Source organism: Adiantum capillus-veneris, chromosome 26 (assembly GCF_014529385.1).
Source record: "Adiantum capillus-veneris isolate H3 chromosome 26, ASM1452938v2, whole genome shotgun sequence".
Classification (NCBI taxonomy): Eukaryota; Viridiplantae; Streptophyta; class Polypodiopsida; order Polypodiales; family Pteridaceae; genus Adiantum; species Adiantum capillus-veneris.
In genome coordinates this window covers 74,319,993-74,335,076 of record NC_140956.1, presented here as the reverse complement: position 1 = coordinate 74,335,076, position 15,084 = coordinate 74,319,993, and the positions used below count along the sequence as shown (strand labels likewise).

Genomic DNA, 15,084 nt, shown 5'->3' with positions numbered 1-15,084 from the left:
GTCAACCATTCGTGTTGCCATGATTAGCTCACTAATCGTGTGAGTGTTTCCATGGCCTAACTGGGTAGCTCATCCCTCCGGATTGATAATTTTGTTGGTCATTGGAGCTATACAACGATGGGACCCCCAACATGTTCTCACCACAATTGAACATGCAAGGCACTAGAATAGTGAAAACTCTCTCTCTCTCTCTCTCTCTAGGTGTGTGTATGTGTGCATGTATTTAATTGTGTTCTCACCACAATCAACTGGGTACATAGAAATATTACCATTAACAACAATCAATGATGTAGATCAATGACCACATGTCATTAGAAAAACATGATAACATCTAGACAAGAAGCAAATCATCTACAACAAATAAGAAGGGGATTAGCTATAGGCTCAACCCTACTACTGTTGCAAGCTCAAAGCTGCAAACAAGAAATCGACATCATGAGAGTACAAGGCTTAGCTTAAAATCTATTAAGCAACCTCTCCTTGTCCTTACTATTTGTGAGTGATGATATCCCCCCCCCCCTAGCATCAACTAGATGTTGAAGGCCACAAAAGGATGCATAGACTATGCAATGATACATCTTGTCAAAGATTTCCTAGTGCTTATTGCAAAGTAAAGGTGGGAAAATGTGAAGACTCAAAGAGATTTAAAGGGAGAATTCAAAGCTTCAACTATCCAAGCATATCCAAAGGCATCATCAAGATCATGCCAAATTTATCGCAAAAGTAAAGATATTTCAAGAGATCATAATGCAGCTATTAAGGTCAAGATTTGCAAAAAAAAAAAACTTCTAATGCTAATTTGCGTCAAGAAAGTAGAGTTCTAAGAGAAACCAAAGTTGGAGAGGCCTCACCAAAGCCAAATGATGCCAAGAAAACCTTGGAAATTCTCCCAATTGGTTCCAAACAATGGACGGAGGAGGTAAAGAGTGTGAAAAAGCAAGAGGATGCCTAAATTTTTTGATATGCTTCCTCTAGGGATGATGAAGTTGTCATCACAACCAAGAGTAATAGTGAAAATATTAGTGCAAAAACCAAAGTGCAAACACTATCGTAATTGAATCCATCTAGACTTTTAGAGAAAGAAGAGATAGAGGTTTTCATAAAAGTGTGGCTAGTTCATCTAGTAGAGAAGAACAAAAACTAGACTCATCAATCAAAGGAGAAAAACAAGTGAAGAAGTTACAAGAGCCAATGTAAGAGAAAACCGTTACCATATACATGTGGTAGTGATGTGTGTGAACACACTAGGACCTTTGGGGCATTTTTTCCCTCTTTAGGAGGTTTTTTCTCCCGTGCATTGTATATACGCCCATCACTCTAGGGCTATTTATCTGTCCATTGCAAACTAAGTAACACACTCTCTATTGTGTGCCTTGGGATTCCTTCGTCTTCTCCAAGTTGTATGTGTTTCCTTGCAACCCCAATTCCAACAATTGGTATCAGAGCAAGTTGTGTCCTCCCGGGCTTAGTCGCCAGTAGCTCCAACACATACCTACTCATTTTCTTCGATTTCAGTGAGCTTTGGCAAGCGTTCATAGGTCAACAAAAATTTTGGGTAAACTTGTAGAGCTTAGTCTGCTCAGATTTTTTATTCGGGCTCATTTTGGCCTCCGTTCCACTACATGCAGTACTGCACAGGCTATTTCATCATTTTGTGCAAATTTTTTGTCAGTGCCGTTTTTTGCATAACACGTGCCTTACAGGCTTCTACCATTTGTGCTATATAGCACGTGTTGTTTTCGCTTTGTTTCTCCTGTTTTTGGGTAGTTTTCACATCAGGTGCAACATTTACCATGGCTGACAACAACACAAATGTGTTTAACACTAGGTTGGTAATGGGACACTTTTATGTCTTTTTAAGTGACCATTTTCCTTGAATTATGTCAAGAGTTTCAAAATGGATTTTGAGGTGCTATCTATCTAGAAAGTTGTCTCATGAGCTGAAAAAAACTCGACATTTTTTTGGAATATCAATCCCATCTTTAACATTGTCCTTACACAACATTTCACAACCTACACTGTGTGAAAAAACGGGTCCTGTTTGTTGGGTCCAAGCCCTTGTCGGCCAGCCCGTGGGAAAGCCTCTTAAAAGCATGCAGACAGTCCAGTTAAAGTATAGTTTTGCATGGCACTTTTTCTTTATATTGTAAGGGTTTTCACAAGAAATAGATACACAAGAACAATAGCGTGAGTTTTTCCAAGCTGTGTCGAACTGCTCTCTCCTTCTCGTATACTCTCTTGCTGCAGCTTCCTCTCCCGCCATGGCTTGCATGGGATGGCATCCACCATAGCTAGCCCTCATTCCAACAACTGGTATCAGAGCTTCAGGTTCTCAGGCAGTTCAAGCTCTCAGGCGAGCTCCGTTTTCTGCTGCATCTCAAGAAGCTGTCGATTTTGGTGGCTACAGGCGGGCTTTGACTATTTCAAGAGCATCACATAGCTTTCCTTGTCTGCTGCCATATCCGCAGAGAAGAAGACAAAGAAGTGCACGCTGCAGGACCTGTCGCTTGTTGAAAGGATAGGGAGCTCGTTGACCTCGACCTGCACGGATCTAATCATAGATACCATCATCAGCTTCGCCCGGGACTAAACCACACCTCTCGGCACCAGACAATCACCCCAATTCGGTCTGTACGGCCCGCCCTGAGCATCGCTCTACGTCGTCCTGCTGGTTTTGCGCCATCTCTGGAATACAGAGATCGTTTGATTTCGTTATTTCCTGCTTTAGTAAGTGGCCAACCTCAAATTAACCCTTATGCAAGAACCTCAAATTAACCCTTATGCAAGAGGGATTCACACCCTCGACTATTTGCAAGGGCTTAAGATGCTTGGAGTAAAGCGGGTAGAGAGCATGTTGCTTGTAGGCACTGCTCTTACTGTTGTGGGTGAGGCTGTTCAAGATTCTTTGGGTACACTTCAGATCCGGAAGCCTCACAAAGATTCTTTCTATGTCTTCCCCAAAATCATTGATCAGTTATTCATCAATCTTGGGAAGTGGTCAAGGACAAAAAATCACTCGATGGAGATTGATCCAAGACATGTTGATTTAAGAAAGATGCAAAATGTCCATAAGCCAACAGTTTTCTTTGAGAACCAAGAGGTACATCAAAAGATGCTGAATATCCAGATCTGCTTCGAGACTACAGTACAAGTTTTCAAATCTATTTTTTGTCACTTTTGGTGTCATAGAGCTGTCATCTTTTGTCTACTATGAAAACCATCATAAACTTTCCAGTCAAAGATTTTTCTTTTACATTGTCAGTTATTGTCATGCTTGTCAGCTTTCATCATATCAAAATTTGTACGGGATATAGACACTGCCACAAAGATAAGTGGTAAGACCTCCCAATGTTTTGTTAGTTCTCAGCCCATTGTTGCACTTCTCATGAGGTTACTGGGTACACCATAAACCCAAGGTTTGGCAGTAAACCAAAAACTCCACTTTTGGTAGCTAATGTTTTGACCTACACCCTATCTGTTCAAGGGGGGGTTACTGATCTAGCACCAGGTTATGGATAAACCAAAAATCCAAAAATCCTTGGTTGTGAGAGAACCTAAAACTCCCGGTTGCCGAGTATACCAAAAACTCGAGGTATCATGAGAGGGTCTGTCCAGTTCGGGCTTGAGGGGGGGATTGTTGGGTCCAAGCCCTTGTCGGCCAACCCGTGGGAAAGCCTCTTAAAAGCATGCAGACAGTCCAGTTAAAGTATAGTTTTGCATGGCACTTTTTCTTTATATTGTAAGGGTTTTCACAAGAAATAGATACACAAGAACAATAGCGTGAGTTTTTCCAAGCTGTGTCGAACTGCTCTCTCCTTCTCGTATACTCTCTTGCTACAGCTTCCTCTCCTGCCATGGCTTGCATGAGATGGCATCCACCATAGCTAGCCCTCGTTCCAACACTGTTTTTGGCTTTTTTCAAGTTTTTGCAGCTATACCACTATAGAATTCATGTTTTTGAGGTCTATAATGCTAGGGAACTATCTTTAGTAGTCCTCAACATGTCCTGATGCTTCTAGGGAGAAATAAATATTAAAGTTGTAAGTTATGACCAGATTACAAAAATTGTCAAATCCTGTTTTTTAGCCAGTTTTAGCTCTTCTATGATTTTTTTGGTGGATTTGATGATATCCAAATGCATTTTTAATTTTCTATGTCGCATATTGTAACAGAAAGCTAACATTCCTTGAGTTTTGGGGCACCTAATACCCTATTTTGCATAGTACACAACAATGGTTGATTTTTTCAATTATAGAAGAAAACAAAACATTTTAGTATATCAAGTATAGCTTTTTCAATATTGTTAGTTTCTTGTGACAATTACATGCATTTTGTAGGTAGGAACCATATCTAGTCATAAGGATCAAACTTGGCTAGATATTGAATAGTTTCAATGGGATTCTACAACTCATAATGTTGAACCCAATTTTTTCATGTTTGCTGTATTTAACACTTCATCTTTGTCTCCAAGATTCCCCTTGGTAAGAGATGTATTATTCTTTTGACATGCTCCATGGCTCCTTATGAACATAAAGGACAATAGGGAACTAAGAAAACATGCATATATTATTTGTATTGAGCGTGGCTATAGAAAATTTGATGATATGTTTGCAGAATGGTAAAAATTCAACTTTTTTGTACCTATTTATTTTGGCAAAACCAAAAATAGTGAGTGAGAAGCAATCATATGTTCTGATCACCAACCCATTGAAGTTAACTAGGGAATTTATCTCAAGTCCTACAAAAATACCTAATCTTATTTTTATGCCACAAAATGTAAGAAATGACAGTTTTGATGAAAATGCACTGGTCCATCAACTTTGGAGGCTTGGTGTGACCAAAAAATGAGAAATTTTACAAGTTTCTTATTTTTTCCATGTGTAGTAGGCCTTGAACTATAATCTCATGGAAGGATTTTACAAAATGAGTGGATCTACTATGGTTTTGGAGGTTTTTTTCAAAACCCTGAAAGGACACTTTTATGTCCTGTTAGGTTACCAACCTAGTGTTAAGATGTTTGTTGTTGAGGACAGATTGAATGGGGACAATTACCCTATGTGGGCTTACATGATGCAACATGTTCTTGTATCGAAGGGCGTCTGGAATATTGTGCAGGGCATTGATGTACGTCTTGGTTTTGAGGATGCAGGCGATGTTGAGGATGTTGCAGGTATGGCTGCAAGAATTGCTGCTATTAGTGTTATTTTGCCTATGACAGAACAATCTTGTTGGGATGTAAAAGATGCACAGGCTCATGCATTGATTGCGTTGTGTCTGTGAAGCGCACCATTGCTTCTCACATTTGTTCAACAAAATCTGAAAAACAAGATATTTTGGCTGGTCTTTACGAAAGTCGCAATGAGGCTAAAATTGCTTTGTTGCATAAAGAGCTAGAGTCGAAGATTATGCATGAGGAAGATGGTATGGACACTTTCCTTGCTAGTGTCAAGGATATCAATGAGCAACTTATTAGCAGGTGAAGTCAGTTCAAACAGTTCCCTTGTGCAGAATGTCCTTAATGCCTTACCAGATTCTTACCAAACTTTTGCTAGTACTTGGAGACTTATGACCCAAAGAAATCCTGAAGTTGTCAAGTTTGATGCATTATGCACATTGCTGTTGCAAGAGTCACTTTACAAAAAAATCATGAGTAGGCAGCGTGCAATTGAACGGGCTTTTATTGCTTCTAAAATAAAGGGTGGTAACAACAATTCAACCACTTCTTATGGTTCTGCTACAAGTGGAAAAAATTATGTTTCTAATGCTTTTGGCTGCTAACAACAATTCGTCTAGAAATTCTCATGATAAGGGAAAAAAGAAGATGTGTTGACATTATTGTAAAGCTAATGATCACTTGATCAAGCAGTGTCCTAAGTTGAAGGCCAAAGAGGCTAAGAAGAAAGCGGGTGGTTCCACTGCAAATGATGGTTCCACTACAAATGCAGCAATTGTTGAGTCTTTTGTGAAAGGAGACTGTGATGCTGATGTTGATGCAGAATGGGCTTTTAGTGCAGAGTGCATATGATGCATGCATGTTAGTTGCTGTAGATTCACATGTTGGTATTTTGATTGTGGTGCTACAAAGCACATTACCTCACATCGTGAATTGTTCACCTCTCTCAAGTCTGTCCCTCATGGGAATTCCTTTTATCCGATTCAGGGAGTTAGAAAGATTGTGCTTACTACTACAAATGGCAAGTCTTTCATACTTGTTGATGCACTTTATGTACCTGGGATCAAGAAGAATCTTTTGTATGTATCTGCACTTGCTATACTTGGACTTGTAGTCAAATTTGTGGATGACAGATGTACAGTTCATAATCTTAATTTTGGTGATGAAATTGTTGCATCTTGGCTTTTGTGCCGTAGGCTGTATAAGCTCACTTTGTATGACAAGTGTGGACAAAATTTTGCAAATGCAGTTGCAGATTCAAGGGCTATTTCAGATGCAAAACTTTGGCATGCATGTTTTGGTCATCTGAATTTTACCAGCTTGCTTCGTTTGCAGAAATCTGATATGGTTGCTTCTTTGCCGCCTCTTGAAGCAGCTGTCAAACATGTTTGTGAAGGCTGTATTTTGGGTAAGATGCAGCGTTTGAAGTTTCCAAAGGATGGTTCAGTTAGGGCCACATGTAGATTGCAGCTTGTGCATAGTGATGGTTGTGGGCCCATACAAACTTCATCCTTGGGCAATTACCTTTACTTTGCGACTTTCATTGATGATTACTCCAGGCATGCATAAGTATTTCCGCTTAAAGCAAAGTTCAAAGTTTTTATGTGCTTCAAACAATTTCTGGCTATGGCTGAAAATGTATCGAAATGTACTATGGACACCCTCCATTTCGATCGAGAGGGGGAGTATATGTCTCATGAATTTAATGAATTTCTGGCTAGTCGTGGATAAAACACCAATGTACAGTGCCTTATACACCTCAGCAAAATGGTGTTGCTGAGAGGAAAAACAGGTCACTTACAGAAATGGTATGATGTATGGTCAAAAGTCAAGCTTCGCCGCATTCTTTTTGGCTTGAGGCCATCATGTGTGCCACTTATGTACTAAACAAGTGTCCTACGAAAGCTTTGCAGTCTATTACTCCATATGAAGCATGGCATGATAGAAAGCCTTCTATTGAGCACATGTGTATGATAAGGCTGTCAAATGTATTTTTGTTGGTTATAGTGCTAAAAGCAAAGGTTACAGGTTGTATCATCCGCAAACAAAGCGTATTCTGGTTTCAAGGGATATAGTGTTTGTGGAAGATTCTGTTCAGCCCTTTTTGTCCTGTACTAGAGACAGTAATGTAAGCTCACATGACATTTATGACACTTTGTTTCCTCTTTTCATTAGTGGAAGTTTGAATGTAAATTCCAATGAGGAAAATGTAAAACCTATGGGGGTTTCAAAAAAGTTCCAGATCAGCCTATTACTAATGCAGATGTACATGATGTACTTGATGAGGAAAGGGTTGAAGATGAGTAGGCTAGAGGTATGCCAAAATGGCTGGCGCATACATTGCGGGATAGTAAATTGAATATCTTTGTCTAGTCGTACTCGTTCAGGCTCTCGCCATGCATCTTATGCATCAAATTGTTATGCTTTGGCTGTGTCTAGCTTACATGATGTTGAGGAACCTCTATCTTTTGATGAAGCACATCATTCAAAAAATTGGATGGCTACCATGCAATCAGAATATGATGCACTTATAGAAAATGACACATGGACTTTATGTAATTTTCCTCCTAGCAAAAAGGCCATTGGTACAAAGTGGGTTTACAAGTTGAAACGCAAGCCGGATGGTGAGATCAATCGCCATAAGGCTCGACTTGTTGCAAAGGGTTTTGCACAACAAAAAGGCATAGATTGTGAAGAGACTTTTGCTCCCACTTGCCGTATGACTATTGTATGTGCATTGGCATCTCATTTTGGTTGGGATGTACATCAATCAGACATTGTTACTGCTTTCTTGAATGGTGACATATTTGAGGAAGTTTATGTAACGCAGCCTCGCGGTTTTGTAAAGAAAGGACAAGAGGACAAAGTGTGCAGGTGTAAGAAGGCTTTGTATGGGTTGAAGCAATCTCCTCGTGCTTGGTATGAGAAAGCTGACACTCATTTGGTCAAACAAGGCTTTCGTAACAGTCTAGCAGAAAGCACATTGTATGTAAAGCATGAGGGTGATGTACTTCTCATTGTGGTTCTTTATGTCGAGGATTTGTTGATCACTGGACCAAATGAGAGACATATTGTTGAATTTAAAGTTGATTTGAATGCTACTTTCAACATGAAAGATTTGGGGCTATTGCATCATTACTTGGGTATACAGTTTACGTAGTGTGATGGTGGTATTGCGTTGTGTCAGAAAAGTTACATAGAGACATTACTATGTAAGTTTGGACTTGAGGATTGAAAACCTACTTCCACTCCCATGGAAACAGGTTTGAAGTTGAGTCTGCATGATGCTGGTGATCCTGCTGATGTCACTCTTTACCAAACTACTGTTGGCTGCCTCATTTATGTATGCAACACGAGGCCGGATATTCAGCTTGCAGTCTCACAAGTCAGCAGATTTATGCATAGCCCAGGGTCTAAGCATTGGCAGGCTATCAAGAGGATTTTTTGCTACCTTAGTGGCACTTTACATCTTGGCTTGTTTTATCCCAAGGGGGGATCATTGCCGCCAGACTTACGTGCTTTTTCGGACTCAGATTGGGCTGGTTGTTTTGACACGAGAGTGTCCACAAGTGGTTTTTGTTTCATGCTTGGCAATTCATGTATATCATGGTTGAGCAAGAAGCAACCTACTGTGGCCACTTCTAGTTGTGAGGCTGAGTACAGGGTAGTCTTCACAACTTAGGTTGAGTGTGTATGGCTCAGAGGGTTGGGATGTACTTACACCAGACTTAATGAGAGAAACCTATTTTGGAAAAGAAGAAGCTCAATTATCTTGTCTCAAGGTTCATTCAAGGTTATGTTATTTTTTACATACAAGCAACACATGATATGTAAACAACTAGGAACTGGCATACACAATAAGGTTTGGACAAATTCTCACAATATTTCCCACATTGTGACTTACCTCAACATCATGAGCTTCTGTGAGGGAGGCGCCGCATACCTAGCTAGGTATGATTGGGGTTAGGGGACCGCCTGCCTGGTGGGGGGGACGGGGGTCCCCGCCCCCAATCGTACCTAGCTAGGTATGCGGTGCCTCTCGAGCAGAAGCTCATGATGTTATGCATTATATGAAAAACACTGAGAAAGACTTCATTTTCCTACATGAGAAAATTTCTAAATCTTCTTGTGATATCGAACTGCCTAGATGGTGAAGGAGAGATGGATGCTTTGCAAAAGTGGTACAAAAAGGTCTCCTCCATACACTCAACCAATAGATATTTGCTAATAAATCATGATGTTTATCAATTTTGTTTAGCTTCATCCAATCTTGGACGTTATACTTCATGAGCTTTAGTGTCCTTGTAAGGCTTAAAGTGAACATTCCCATAGCATTTATGCTCTTAAGGTTGCACCTTTGTGGAGTGGCTCTCTATTTCCCATCAATCTTTTGTATACTCTTTCCATCATGGTCACTGGTCGTCTTGATTCCGCCAGCACCAGTGGTTGCAACTGGCGACAAACGGTAAGCATTACGGGATGGCGACAATTATTTTCATTTACTTAATTCCAACTAGAATAGGATAGTAATTTTGCTGAATAACCCTCTCAACGACGCCAGGAATGTGTGCTAGTCACACCATTCCAGCAGCAAGCTTATGGCTCTGCCGATCGCCTGACCTGTTGGAATGGTGCTCCCAACACCCATTCCCTACACCATATAATTCACTGTTGCATTCTCTCCACGATAAAAAAGGGGAAAACTAAGCATGAAACTCGGCCTTCCATAAGAGACTCGTAACGTTAAACTAGTCTTGCTTGGTGGGCCTCGCTATATAACATCTATAGAATAATCATGCATCGCACGCCAATTGCGATTAAATCGAGCTTATTGAACTTAGGGTCTAGATTCTAGAAGTCACTACTAAAAGACATTTATGTTACCCGCGTTCGTCTTCATTTTAACTTTTGTAATGTTAGTTTGATTGTACAACTAATTCAAGGCAAAGTTGTTATAGTGTTGGACATTTCATCGTGTGAGTACATAGTAATTATCGTAGTAGAGTTGTTGATGTAGTCATGCACATGCGCTTTATCTATAATACATGCACCCAAGGTACAATTGATCTCATCTAAGGATGGTTTTCTTTCATGAATAATGGTCAAGAACTGAAGCAATTTAGGGTCCGTTGCATGTCTTACAGAGCATGACATCTTGTACAAAGTTGCATGTAGCTAGTGGACCGAACTTGTGAGCTTGCATGTGTTACAAAGCTCCTGTGTGTGACTACAAACTGGGGGTAGTTGGGCAAGAGAACACATTTGTTGATAAAGGGATCGGCCAATGTACTGCTTGTTACGTTGATATTTTTACTTACGATAAGGTCAAAAGTCGTTTGTGTTAACATGGATAGCTCGTCTATACTTATCATATCTGCCTCTTTAAAATGAGATGCGGAAAATTCCAAAACAAGAAAATAGATAAAGCATGAATGAAGTGCAACAATAAATGAGGTGCTTTACTGACCTTCAATGTTGTACTGCTGCTTTTTGATTGTCCAATCTATAGGCCGATATTTGAGTGAAGCTACAAAAAAGCAATGTGAATAACATAACATCTTGCAATGAAATGTCACATATTGAAAGTGCAAAGTATATAGTGCATGTCATACAGAGGTGCCATACAAAAGTATGGTGGAGAGCTCGCACTGTGGTCTCTCCAAAAAATTATAAGAAACGAAAGCCGTGCCCTGCCCCGTAGCGTTTATGTGTTGCGCCAAGCAAACGCATGCGCATGGAAAATTGAATGCAGATAACGGACCTTGCAATGTTGTCAAGCTGAAGTCGCGCTTGTGCAAGTGGAACATGCAATGCCCCCAACTGCTCGTTTGTTTTTCCCTACAGCTTGCTCTAGCTCTTATTAAGGATACCCCTTATCTAGCCATCAGTGCCCCGTGGCTGCAAATCTTGTTGCTCAATGAACTCCTTTGTTGAAGCACTACTTCCTCCAAAAGCCAACGCTCCCCCATTAATTTCTCTACACTACTCGTTAGTGGCTCCCTATTCTTTGTGGTTGCACGCTCCATTTCACGTCTCTTGCCTCGTTCTTACCTGCTCTTCAACTAGCACTGCCCGTTGCCTCTATAACGTTACAAATCTCCTTAGAACAATAAATGCTTTGCCATTCTGTTTGTAGATACCAACCACCTACTTGTGCACCTTCTGTGAAATCTTGTTCATTTTTCCTCTTTACGTTGGTTTATGACCTTACACCAAGTGACACCAACTTCCCAAGTCTTCTTGACGCTCTCAACCTACAATTCCCCACCTATCAACTCTTCTAATGCTCAGTCTGTGTACCTCATTCACTCCTGTTCAACTCTGTCATCCCTCCCTAATTTTGGTCAGCACTGCTCCCTCAAGAAATCTCCAGCTTTGGTGCTTTTTCCTGCCGAAAGCCAACACCATCAACAATTAGCACCCTCCTATGCTATGCTACTTCTAATTGGCCTTCTTATCTACCTACTGCTTTTTGAGCGAGATCGCAGCGCAAGTTCACGTCGCTTTTTTACCCACACACAGTACGTAGCTGGCTTTATCGTCACCATCATCGGCTCTACAATCTTCGCGCTGTTGCTACCGCTTATCGAGCTCGTCTTCACCAAGCTCGTGGGTGAAGGAAACTTTGCTAGAGTGTTGGAAGTGGAGATTGCAATATCTGTGGTGTCAACAGTGATTTCTCTGATAGGCATGTGGGTGGGTGGGGTTGTGTTGAGGGTAGTGGTAGAGGTACACTTCATCATCTACTACGAGTCCAGAGGGCTGCCCTTGCTTTAGCAACCCCATCGCTCTAACAAATCTGCAGCACACTTTATAAGCAAAGGCTCCGTTCGTGCCTCTGAATTTGTTTTTTTCTTCGAGCGAGGTCGCAGGCCACTGGATTAAGATTCCGCGTCTATGCTGAGGATTAAGCCAAGTGGCTCAATACGGTGGCCTTGATTGAAAAAAGGACCCTAGGCTCACCAAGTAACAAGACCTAGTGGCCAGTTGAACAATATGTCCAGATTCAACCACCTTAGTTATGGCCAGCATTATGCCGCTCCAAGTATAGCTCATGCAGATTCAACAACCCTGTGCCCTTGGCCATGCTTCAATGCTCATGGAAATGATATGCAGCAGGTCCCCATGCCTAATTCTCAAGATTCACAACAATTCTTTTCTGCATTGTTTGCCCATGCAGCAGCAAATCGGGCAGAATCGGAAAGGAATATGTGAGAGGGTTGCACTTAAAGAGAGATCCATCCAAAAGCAGTTGGCAGTTCAGTGAGCAGTACAGAAGTGCCATTGTGACAGCCAGTTCATGATGCAGAACCTATTGCATCGAGAAGGTAAAACAAGCGTTCTAGGCCGCTTGAACAGTTTACAGGAGACCTTGCAAACCCTAGTTACTTGTTATATTTCGCAGATCATGAACCTTGAAGTACTTGGGGTGCTTGCTGACGTGATGAGCACTCTCAATGATCAGATATTTGGTGCGATCAAGGCATGGCAGAGGTCTGTTCTAGTGCTACTGAGACAGAAGGTATCAGATTTCAATCGATGATCAGTTGGCATAATCTAGAGTCGAGTCACCAAACCTATACTTGGAACCTGCGAAGTGGAACAACTTGCATGCCTATGAACTGCGCGAACTGATTCCTGTGATGCCTGCAAATTGCACGCCTACGAATTGCGTGAATTGCCGCATGTCCTATCTGCGAACTGGAAGCTACGACGTTGTAGTGTCGTTTTTATTTAGGGAAAATGACCAAAATACCCCTCTAATTTGTGGAAATTCTCAAAATACCCCTCAAATTTCAAAAATTCCCAAAATACCCTTGTATCTATTTTAGATGGATTGTTCACGATTTCCTAATCTTTATTCTTTTTCTACAATGTATATCTGTTTTTTAGTGCTTAGAATGTAATTTGTCACAAATTACCTCCCAAAAAAAGACAATTATGTCTAAAAATAATGAAGCAATTCATCTCCAATGCCTACATAACCAGCTCAAATTCTAGTTTTAGTATCTTGTATTCATAGACATCCTGTCTTCTTACAAAAAGCTACAATTTTTTAAATTTTTGGATAAATTTACTCACAACCAAGGGTATTTCAGGAATTTTGGGAAATTTGAAGGGCATTTTGGGAATTTTTGACAAAATATGAAGGGTATATTGGGAATTTTTGAAATTTGAAGGGTATTTTGGGAATTTTCACAAATTAGAGGGATATTTTGGTAATTTTCCCTTTTATTTACTTATTTTAGCTTTAACCTTTTGTTAGCATCAAAAGCTTCCAGCGAGAAGCTGCCACGTGGTGGCTTGTGCGATCACATAGGGGGAAAAGAGCCTTTGGCTCACCGAGTAAATATGTTAAACTCATTCTCTAAGATTTCGGGGATGAATTACTGCTCTGAATAGTAGCTTTTTTCTTAGGATTTTCTGTGGAGAAGCGCATTCATCTCAGACGTGTATAAGAGCCCAGTACGCGCACGACTAAGCCGATCTTTGTCGTGCGCATCTCTGCTATCACCTGCAACGGACGTGCTCGCGATGCTGAACGCAGAGAGCAGGAGGGATGGAGATGATGATGGAAACCCTAGCTCGTCAGAGGGAAGAACGTTTCCTGTGGTGGAGATTCTGTATGCAAAGCAACAACCAGAGAGCGTCGACTATCTAGATGCTGCACTTACTGCTGTTATGCAGATACATTTAACTGAGCCAGAAGGTGATATCCTTCTTTTCTTAACCGGACACGAAGAAATCGACTCAGCATGCCAGATTTTGTATGAGAGAATGGAGGGTTTGGGTCCCAATGTTCCGCAGCTGATTATACTCGCACTTTATAGTGCCCTTCCCAGCGCAATGCACGCAAGACCAGCACCACCAGGAACAAGAAAAGTGGTAATTGCAACCAACATCACAGAGGCCATTGATGGAATCTACTATGTAGTAGATCCAGGTTTTGCTAAGCAGAATGTCTATAATCCCATGCTTGGGATAGATTCACTTGTCATCATGCCCATTTCTCAAGCTTTTGCAAAGCAAAGAGCCGCACAAGCAGGCACAACGGGACCAGGAAAGTGCTATCGCTTGTACACAGAGAGCACCTACATGAACGGAATGTTACCAACGACTCTGCCAAGTCTGGGCAATACAACTTTGCAGCTCAAGGCTATGGGGATTAATGATCTATTGCCCATTGCAATGTAGAACAAGTGATCATATCAAGAGGGCTTAGTGAAGCATGGAATTCTTGGGAGCAATTATGGGGTATTGGATATAGAACTTGTTGATTAGTGCTGCATGGCAACTAAATGATGGTGAGCTTGTTTTCTTCCTACTTATTACAAAGAGGGGCATTTCCTGGGCATTGTCTTATGTTTGTGGGCTTGTACGAGAGATAGTTGAGATTTTTTTAACCTCTTTCTATAAAGAGGAGAGTGAGCAATGGGTCACACACACTCTTTTGATCCTCTTATCATTTATGTAGGCCATTGTGGCTTTTCACCTTGTTTTGCCTACACATGCGATATTGTTAGTTTGGTTGGAGTGGTTCTAACTTTTTTACTTTTTCTTCCTCTCTCTCTTTTAGGCGTGGAAGGGTCCCCCCCCTTAAAATTCTCTTCCAAATTTTTATCTCTCTCTCTCCCCTTTCGGATGTTGAGGGTACGTCTCTCTTAAATTTCTCCCTCCAATGATTAATATTATTGTGGCCATCTCTTGAGTAGAGGCTAGAGACTTTAGAGGATGCCCTCACATATGCGAAGAATCCCAAATCCAGAGCAGGTTTTTTTGAGCGATAACTAAACCGAGCAAAAATTAACAATGTACTATTTCAAAAAGCCCAAACTAGTCAAGATACTTCTACATATTTCAATAATCATTCACATATGTGTTTTTATTTAGTTCTTACACTCTATCCAAGC

The 15,084-nt window shown here is 40.9% G+C and overlaps 1 pseudogene; it reads left to right on the top strand.

Annotated features, from left to right (window-relative positions):
• Positions 1-13,555: 13,555 nt before the first annotated feature.
• On the top strand, positions 13,556-14,867 carry LOC147423661 (putative pre-mRNA-splicing factor ATP-dependent RNA helicase DEAH5 pseudogene; annotated as a pseudogene).
• Positions 14,868-15,084: the final 217 nt, after the last annotated feature.